The sequence below is a fragment of the Neopelma chrysocephalum genome, unplaced genomic scaffold (assembly GCF_003984885.1).
Source record: "Neopelma chrysocephalum unplaced genomic scaffold, ASM398488v2 Primary Assembly neopelma1_74, whole genome shotgun sequence".
In the NCBI taxonomy this organism is placed as follows: domain Eukaryota; kingdom Metazoa; phylum Chordata; class Aves; order Passeriformes; family Pipridae; genus Neopelma; species Neopelma chrysocephalum.
In genome coordinates, this window is record NW_020897735.1 from 6,690,418 (window position 1) to 6,698,622 (window position 8,205).

At 51.7% G+C, this 8,205-nt stretch overlaps 1 protein-coding gene across 3 annotated transcripts in view; it reads right to left on the minus strand.

The window, feature by feature from the left end:
* The window catches only part of FAM163B (family with sequence similarity 163 member B), a 28,488-nt gene extending 20,765 nt beyond the window's left edge, over positions 1 to 7,723 (minus strand). The window contains exons 1-5 of one of the 3 annotated variants that reach the window (XM_027687715.1): positions 7,563 to 7,723; positions 7,232 to 7,376; positions 5,084 to 6,828; positions 3,668 to 3,811; positions 2,608 to 2,699 (exon numbers count right to left, since the gene is read on the minus strand). The gene's annotated coding sequence lies outside the window, so the exon portion shown is untranslated. Of the gene's footprint in view, positions 1 to 2,607; positions 2,851 to 3,667; positions 3,829 to 5,083; positions 6,829 to 7,231; positions 7,377 to 7,562 lie in introns of those variants that run through there. The other 2 variants (XM_027687717.1, XM_027687716.1) reach the window with 2 other exon arrangements.
* Between the last annotated feature and the right edge of the window lie 482 nt (positions 7,724 to 8,205).

The window sequence follows — 8,205 nt, forward strand, 5'->3', positions numbered from 1 at the left end:
TCCATATCCATGACAACACAACAGACAGGTACCAGAGCAGGCCAGGTGAGAAGGTACCAAGCTATCCCCGTTTCTTACACCAGCACTAATGCAGCTGGGCACTGCACAGCCAGATGAAAAGGTCTGAGCTAGGCAAATCCCTTACAGCTTGGTCAGCTGCAAAACCCCTCAGTGTCCCACATGCTGGGCTCTGAGGACATATCCTGACATGCCCAAAGGTCAGTGGCACAGACTTTCTCAGCCTGTGAGGACGCAGCGAAGCTCTCTGGGCTGCACATAAATGCCCGAGGGAATTAAGCACATTTATCTCTTTGCACCTGGCACCCAGCGAAACATTTCAAGATCCTAAGGGGGTGTTCAGGTGTGGCTGCAGGGCCAGTGAGTGCTCTTCAGCTTCAGACATGGGAAACCTTTAGAAAGACTTGGGTTATTTAATCCACGGGCAGTGAGCGGGTCCTCTGCCCCTTGGCCACTTCTGAACATGTTCTCCTCAGATTGCAAAGCCCGTGAGACCAAACCTTCAGGTTTGACTCTTGTGTCACCTACATGAGGATTTAGGGACTGCTGCAGATGCAATGGAAAAGGATCAGGAGGAGATGTGACAGCTAGACAGAGTTACCAGGCTTTGATGGAAAACAAAGAGAAACACGGCGAAGATACAGGCAGTAACCACGGCACGGGTGATGTTCTGCAACTCTCCACGCTCAGGTAGGCACAAGTAATCAAGAACTGCCTGTATTTGTAATCTGTGCTCACTGACAATAAAACAGAAAGGAACAAATGATGTTCCCTTCCTTTCCCCTCACATCCCCACATCCTTTCTAAGCGAGAACCAATGTACTGAGCGGTGATAAATCAACATCAACCACTTCGCGGGGGATTTTGTTGAAGTTCTTTATCTCCACTGAGCACCAGCACCGTTCCTGAAGAGGTCCTGTCATTGTTCTGCACGGAAATCCTGACACGCGGAGGAAGGAGGTTACACTTCTAATTACAGCTGAATGGTCTTTAAGGTGTTTAAAATCTCTTTTCACCAACTGACAGCCCTAGTGGGTCTTTCTGCTCCTTTCAGACAAGATGAAAACCAGCCACAGAGGTTGCAAACAACCTTCAGTTCTTCACACGCCATTGCAACAGGGCAAGAGCCTAAACATAAGTGTGGGATAGTTCAGGCACTCACTTCGTGCACAATTTATGTAAACTACTTTCCTTTACAGCATTATAATTTAGATGCTTACTCAGTAAAGACGAGATATGATGACTAAAAAACCCATCATACTGGGTACTTTCGCTCAAAGAAGTCACCCAGGAGCACCATCTGCGCTCTAAAAATTGGGATAACCCACCAGGTTGCCTAAAATGACAGACATCCATCATCACAGACTCAAGTACACGATTTTCCCACCCAGGTTTTATGCTGATTTCGCTGCTCATTTCAGGCTAGAAGACAATCTGTTGAACCTCAAAGTGCCGTCTTCTCTTACCTTTAATTTATTCTGTCAGAAAACTGTCTACCTTAATGAGTATGAGCACACCCCCACTACCTTCCAAGTTTGGTGATCTGTTATGTCAAATATAAATAATCCTGTCTAAAACCGGTCGATATGGGGAAATGAAAAGCCATCTTCCCTTGGGGGATTTCTCTCTCCCTCCCACAGCCCCCCCGAGCCCTCAGGCTACCTTTAATGTACCGAGCAATATCCATGTGCCTCTGAGAGCACAGACCTAGATGGCTGCTCTATTCATGAAACAGTGACAAAAACAACCCACAGGTAATTGTGCCATCACCTTTCTCCCAGGCAGCTCTGGATCCCTCTCCATCACCACTGCTTTGTTGAGTGTGAGTTAGTGGGGCTGGTTTGCTGCCTAACCTGAGACTGGGGTGGTCTCTACAAACTCACTGGGATGGAGCAGAGGATTCTGATGTCCTTCGGAGCCAGGACATGAAATAGGAACAAACAGCCTTGTCCTAGACACATGGCTCCAGGTGAGATGCCCAGACAGGTTATTTAGAGAGCCCAGTTTCAGTCCCATGCTGAGCGTGCAAAGGAGGATGAAATGGAAGAGAAGGACACGACCTGCACACCCAGGAAAGGCATGGGATGGGGGCAGCTTTCCCAATCCATCCCTGAAAGATGCTTTCACAACCTCCTTCACAGGCATGGCTCTGAAACTGAAGATGCTGTAGGACCAGGGAAAACCAAGCCTGAAGCACCTCAGTATTTTTCATGCTGGTCTAAGGTGGCAGGACTTGCTCAGTCCCCCCTGAAACAGGCTATGGGGGAGCAGATGCTGTGCATTTCTCCATGTCCTGCTCGCTCGGTCTCCCCCCTCCAAACCCCTTCCCAGCCCCACTCCTGGCAGCCGGGGCTATCCTCTGCCTGCTGCCCTCCTTGAGGGCATCCCCCCGGGATGCAGGTTTCGCTGCCGGTTCCCTCGGAACAGTGATCCCAGGCAGTTCAGGATGCACCGGGAAGCGGGCGGCGGGGGCGGGAGTGAAGCAAACAGGGGGAAAAAACACCGCGAAAGACCCCAGCGCTGGGAACGACGGGGAGAAGGGGCTCGGCAGAGCCGAGGGGGGGTGTGTGTGTGTCCCGCCATGCTTACCTTCAAACGGGGGAATGGGGCTGGATCGCTCAGGTGAGGACCGCGTCTCCCGAAGTCTCCCGCTCGCAGAGCATCAACGCCAAAATGAAGGACTTTAAGAAAAACAAACCACAAAAAAAAATATTCAAAAAATAAAAACAACAGGAAGAAAGCGGTCTGGGGAGCGGTGCGCGGAGCAGGCAGCCGGCAGCAAGCGGCAGCAGCAGCAGCAGCAGCAGCAGCCACCCTCTCGGCACATGGCCGGGCCGGCGGCGGCGGCTCTGCGGGGGACGCTCCCGCTTCCCCGCCCCGCGCCCCAGCGCCGCCGGGGCCGCCAATGACGGCGGCGGGAGCGGAGCGGGGCCGAGCGGGGCCGAGCCGAGCGGGGCCGGGCCGAGCCGAGCGGCGCCCCCCCGAGCCCCCCGCCGGGGCCGCCCGGGCAGCGCCGCGTGCTGCCGCCCCCCCTCCCGCACCGCAACCCCCCTGCACCCGCACCCCGGGATGCGGAGAAAGGGAGAAGGCGGATGCCGGGTCCTGACGACCCCTCACCCCCGCACCGGGATGCGGGTCCGTGCTGGACACCCGGGGGGAGAGCGGGGACAGCCCCTGGGAGATGGGTCACTCCCCCCAGAGCTGGGGCACCCCCATATAGGCACGGGTCATCCCGCTACGGAGCCGGACCACCACTCAACCCCCGGGAGTCGGGCCGCACCATCCTGCAGCCGGATCTCCTCCTGACAGAGCCGCGTCGCTCACGACAGAGGCGGGGGATATTGGTTGGGCCAAAGGAGCCTTCATCCCCAGTGCTTGCGCAGGAAAAGAATCCCCGTCCTCATCCCCAGTGCAGGAAAAGAATCCCCTTCCCCATCCCTGGTGCGGGGATAAAGAGAAAGCAAACCCTGCAGCATCCCCTGTTTATCCCCACAAGGGTCCCAGGGCATTTTACAGGTGCCATGACTTTGTTCCCTGCTCCGTTTATCAGGAGCTGTGCTGGGGTTTTGGCTGTTTGGTTTCATTAACAGACACCCCTGGAGAGGGACTGGCTCTCCTCTTCCCAAATCCGTGCCCATTCCAGCACAACCTCAGCTTAGAGTCCTCATCCTCAGCTTTCTCCAAAGACGCTGATGCCGCATGCTCAGCAGCGGTGATTCACAAGGCTTCTTAAGTGCAGGAGTGGTGATTCACAAGATTTCCTTAGTCTTGGGGTTGTGATGACCTCCCAGATCTGAAAAAAACAGAACTTGGGACAAAACCTGAATCCAGACCAGCATTACCCCTCTAGCAGGTGGGCAGCCTGCACAGGCACCACCACAGCCGTAACCAAGCTGGTGTGATGAGGGAGCACAAACTGCCCCAGCTCCCACAATGTGTTCTGCAGCCACTGGTCCCCAGACTCCCAGCAGAGCTCTCCTGGGCATGAAGGATGCTCAGCATGTCTCGGAAGGCCCTGCCAGCCCTGCCTCATTGCCTGCCCTATGGGCAGTCTCAGCTGGCATCACCCACGTTGTCTGCAAGCTGCCAAACTCCCTGGGCACACGGACCCTTCTGCAGGCCACCGCCTCTCCCATTCTCCTGGAGATGATGCTGGGAAGACAAGCACATCCAGCCTGGATTCCCTCTGTCCATCAGGATGTATGCCTTGTGTTCCACAGAGTTCATGTCCCTGGCCTGACTTCCTCTGGCATTCCCAAGCTTATTCCCAAGAACTAACTTAATTTTTTCCTTCGGTAGTTTCAGCCTATTGATACTTGTTCTGTCCTTCTTGACTGATGAGAATAATCAGTGCTTTTATAGCACATCTGCTCTTTTTAAGATGGTATCACTTACAGCACTCCTTTAATCCATGGAGAGGGAAACAGTCGCATTTAATTAATTGCTCAACAAATAAACTAATTACTGCCAGCAATTTCAGCACACTTTGCACGCAGTTCAAACGCCTGTGCAGAGATCTGAGAGGCAAACCACTCACTCTGATGACAGGAAATCAAAGTGAGGGGGCAAAATTCAGTTTATCTTTAGAGAATCTACTTAAGACTATTATTGTTTAATTAATTTCTGTTGTATCACTTAGTACTGAACTGTCTATGTCGTGGTTGCTGCTCAGTTTTTCTTCAAGGTTGCTTGAACCACGTGCAAAAGATATTTAAAAGCTGTGCCAGGAATAAAAATATAAAAAACAACTACCAATTTTAGCTTTTTATTACTTGTACTGGTCAAATGCCATTGTCTGGCAATTTATCATTGTATCCTTGCTCAGAAATATGAATGATGGAGGTTCTTTGCTTGGGCCATTCATTTTGGTGTCTATGCCTGGACTCCTGTACCACAATAAAGATCCTCCTTGCTTCCCAGGGAGATGTCAAAGCAATTCTCACTGAGCTGAGCCCAGGATAGAATCAAGGAAAAACAATGTTATAACAAGGACTTACCAAATGCTTGGGCTGTCTTGTGTGAGTACAGATCTTGTTTTCTGGGCTCTAAGATGAGGTTTGCTTACTGTAAGAGCAATTCTGTGAAGAACAGTTACCTATGAAGGAGAAAAAGGTTTTTAGAATATATTTCTATATTGCAGTGGTGCACAAGACCTCCATCACGAGCACGATCTGGTTGTGTCAGGGGCTGTACAAACACAGAGCGCAGAGAGCCCTGATTCCCATGACTTTGCAACATAAATTTTTACAGAAGGAAAGTGCTAATTAGCATCCACAGTTTGAGAGCCAGTTGATAGCCTCGAGAGCTGGCAGCTGGCCAGCCACAACTTTCATCAACCCCAACATTTGGGAAGTGTCCTGTGCCTGCCAAGTCTGTGGGATAAACAGACCAGCAGCAGCCAGAAGCCACATCATTTGTAAGTCTTAAGTACAGTGTTCAGGTTATGGCCACCTGCTTCCCCCCACCCACCTCCAGTGGGTTATTTTCAGTGTAAATCCTTCGTTGAGTTCGTGTATTAACATTCCTGCAACCAAAAAGTCTCGGTTTCCTCACACTTGATTCAGGACTTGGGAACAAACTGCCCAGGAATATTGTATGATCTTCTCACCACTCAGCATCCAAAGCCTCTCCCTAGGTTTTTTTCCCACCTCCAGCTTGCTCCATCCCCAGGGAGCAACTCCCAGTGCGTGGCCATCATAGAAGGGCGGGTTCTAACCTGGTTGTCATGAGCCTGGAGGCATCTTCTGTCTGAGACTGATACGTGACCAAAAACCACAACCAAACCTGGGCATTGCTGGGAGCAACTGGCTGCTGAAACACTGCCCAGCTCCCTGTGTGTATTCCCAGTGCTCCATCGGCCTGGGGGGCAGTAGTGGCATTTCCAGACTGAAAACTCTTTCAGCAACTGCATTCTGGTGGATGTGATGCACACCAAGTGTGTGGCCTCCCAGGGATGCAATAAAGTAAACACACACCTGAAATAGGGTAGCAAAGGGCACTTAATATTACTAAAGCATCCCACTGCTTGTGCAGGGCTTTGGTTCTACAGGGAATCACAGTGTTAGGTCTCTATAAATCAACTCCTGCCCATCACAGACCCTGGGAGCAGGTTCAGATGCAGCAGCCAGGTACACTGACAACACAACCTGGTCATCACCTCCCAGATACACTCTTTTTCTGTTCCTAAAGGAAGAGCCTTTTGCTTTGCTGCTCTCTGGCATTTGTTTTTGCCTTCAGCTCCCCAGCAGTAAACAGGACCCTGTGTGTGCAGCTGTGCAGCAGCAGGAAGCTCTGAGGCTCAGCTCCTCACAGTGACAGCCACCCTCTGGTCCTGATGGAAACACTGGGTGCTGTTCTCTGACTCTTCCCTGTGATTATGGAGATTCTTTCTCTCAGACAGTCCCCAAGTTGATCCCAAATATTCACAGCAGCATCCTGAAAGGTCTCCACTGCATCCTCCTGCTCCCTCTGGGATGTGGGCACCTGCCTGCAGTGCCTCAATCATTGGATTTAAATGCAAATTTTATACTGGTGAGAACAGTAGCCTGATCTCGAATTTGTGCTCTTCCATAGCAGCCTTTCTCCTTCTGCTTTAACCACCCACAATGTCAGAACCACCTGGTTTATAAATACAGCCCTAAAAACTGCCCATAACTGGGTCCTTGCACCTGCTGCTCCCGCTGCTGTGGCTCAGGATGCTGCTTCAGGCAGGAGCGAAGCTGAAGATGCCCTGGGGCCAGGTCTGCCACATGTTACTCCGACAGGTTTCTGTCCTTGAAGGCGACAACCTCAGAGCGTCAAGGGATGGATCTGCTTAAAAGAGTTAACAAAGAAACGACAGAGAGGAGCTGCTGCTTAAATCAGCGTCTTTAACCCGAGCAGATGAGTTCCCCAGTGCCCCGAGCCAGCGCGCCCCAGACTCGCTGTGTTAATCATCCCCAGCCCGTCACCAGCACCATATGCCACGGCTCACGGGGTGACATCAGCCCCAGCTGGAGCAACGTGGGTCAGAGGTGCTCTGAGGGGATGCACACTCTGTGGCAGGGCTTGCCTGGCACATCATGTCACATCACACCCGTCAGCTCCTGCCTCTGCACCCGACACGACGTGCCAGACTCCCTGGGACGTGATCCTGTGCAGCCGCTGCTGCGGGTGGAAGTGCCAGCAACAGGAAGGGCTTGGAGAGGCAGGAAGTGAGGGTGAGGATGCTCACCACAGATTCCCTCGTGTCCCTTTATACAGGGCCATGGATTCTGGAGGGACTGCTGGCACCAGGGGGTTGGGAGGTGCTGGGGGAATAACCCTTCCATGGGCGTCTGGGCTGTGGTGGGAATAGTGCAGAGCCTTCTGTCACAGACCTGGAAAGCCAAAGGTGTTTGTATCTCCCACAAATACCTTCCCCTTCAAGCTTATTGGGGTTGTCAAAGGGTTTGTAGGGCAAGCCCTCCCTGTACAGAAGCCACGCTGAGTTTTCTGAAGGAAATCTCACTAATCCACAATTTCTGCTCTTTTTTAGACCTTCTGCTAACTTGTCCATTACAAACCTCAAGCACACAGGGCCTGCAGCCTTTGCCATTCGATGCACCAGCCTTTTTGCTAAGCTGATAAAGCTGCATCTTCAAACTCCTCCGGCTCTTTTGGCCCCATGTCCTCTCCTGGATCAGCTCCCCTCAAAGCTGATCTGGCTTGCTGTGCAATCTTCAGGAAGCAGCTTAGTGCCAGAAAGCAATGGCTAGAGGAAAAGCAAGAAGAAAGGCTGGCATCAAAGAGCAGAGCCCCATGCAGGAGGGCTCAGCAGCAATCCACCCCCCTGGAAATTCATGTGGCAGACAGCCCTGGACCAATGCCCACAGCAGATTCCAGCTCCTTTTGCTGTTATTTCTTACCAAACCAAAGAAAACTCTTCCCTGCCATTCCAGAGATGGGTGGGAACACTTCACGAAAATTAAGATGGGTCCTGGAAAATCAGGGATGGCAGCTGATGCAGGATGTCCTATATCTGAAGAGCAAAAACTGGATTTGGCGTGTTTTTAAATGATAAAGCAGATCTTTCTTTACCAAATTTGGTATTCTCCACCACATGTCAGATGATGAAGCATGGAAATATGTCATCTTGGATGCACAGGGGGTACATTAGGAGAGAAAACAAGTGGATGGATGGATGGATGGATGGATGGATGGATGGAT